Raw genomic sequence first — 210 nt, 5'->3', positions numbered from 1 at the left:
CACTCAGTCTTTTTGGGTAGGAGTCCATCAGCATGGCACATCTTGACATGGCAATATTTGACCACTCATCTTTGCAAAAGTGCTCCAGATCTGTCATGTTGCGAGGACATGTCCTGTGCACAGCCCTCTTAAGATCCCCCCACAGATGTTCAATTGGATTCAGGTCGGGGCTCTGGCTGGGCCTTTCCAAAACGTTAATCTTCTTTTGGT

At 48.1% G+C, this 210-nt stretch overlaps 1 protein-coding gene across 2 annotated transcripts in view; it reads left to right on the top strand.

Annotated features, from left to right (window-relative positions):
- Positions 1-210, top strand: part of LOC116705484 (carbohydrate sulfotransferase 15) — a 26,671-nt gene that overhangs the window by 7,006 nt on the left and 19,455 nt on the right. The window lies entirely within an intron of this gene.

Source organism: Etheostoma spectabile, chromosome 17 (genome assembly GCF_008692095.1).
Source record: "Etheostoma spectabile isolate EspeVRDwgs_2016 chromosome 17, UIUC_Espe_1.0, whole genome shotgun sequence".
In the NCBI taxonomy this organism is placed as follows: domain Eukaryota; kingdom Metazoa; phylum Chordata; class Actinopteri; order Perciformes; family Percidae; genus Etheostoma; species Etheostoma spectabile.
The sequence above is the reverse complement of the archived record's forward strand: the minus strand, read 5'-3'. Positions and strand labels throughout refer to the sequence as shown.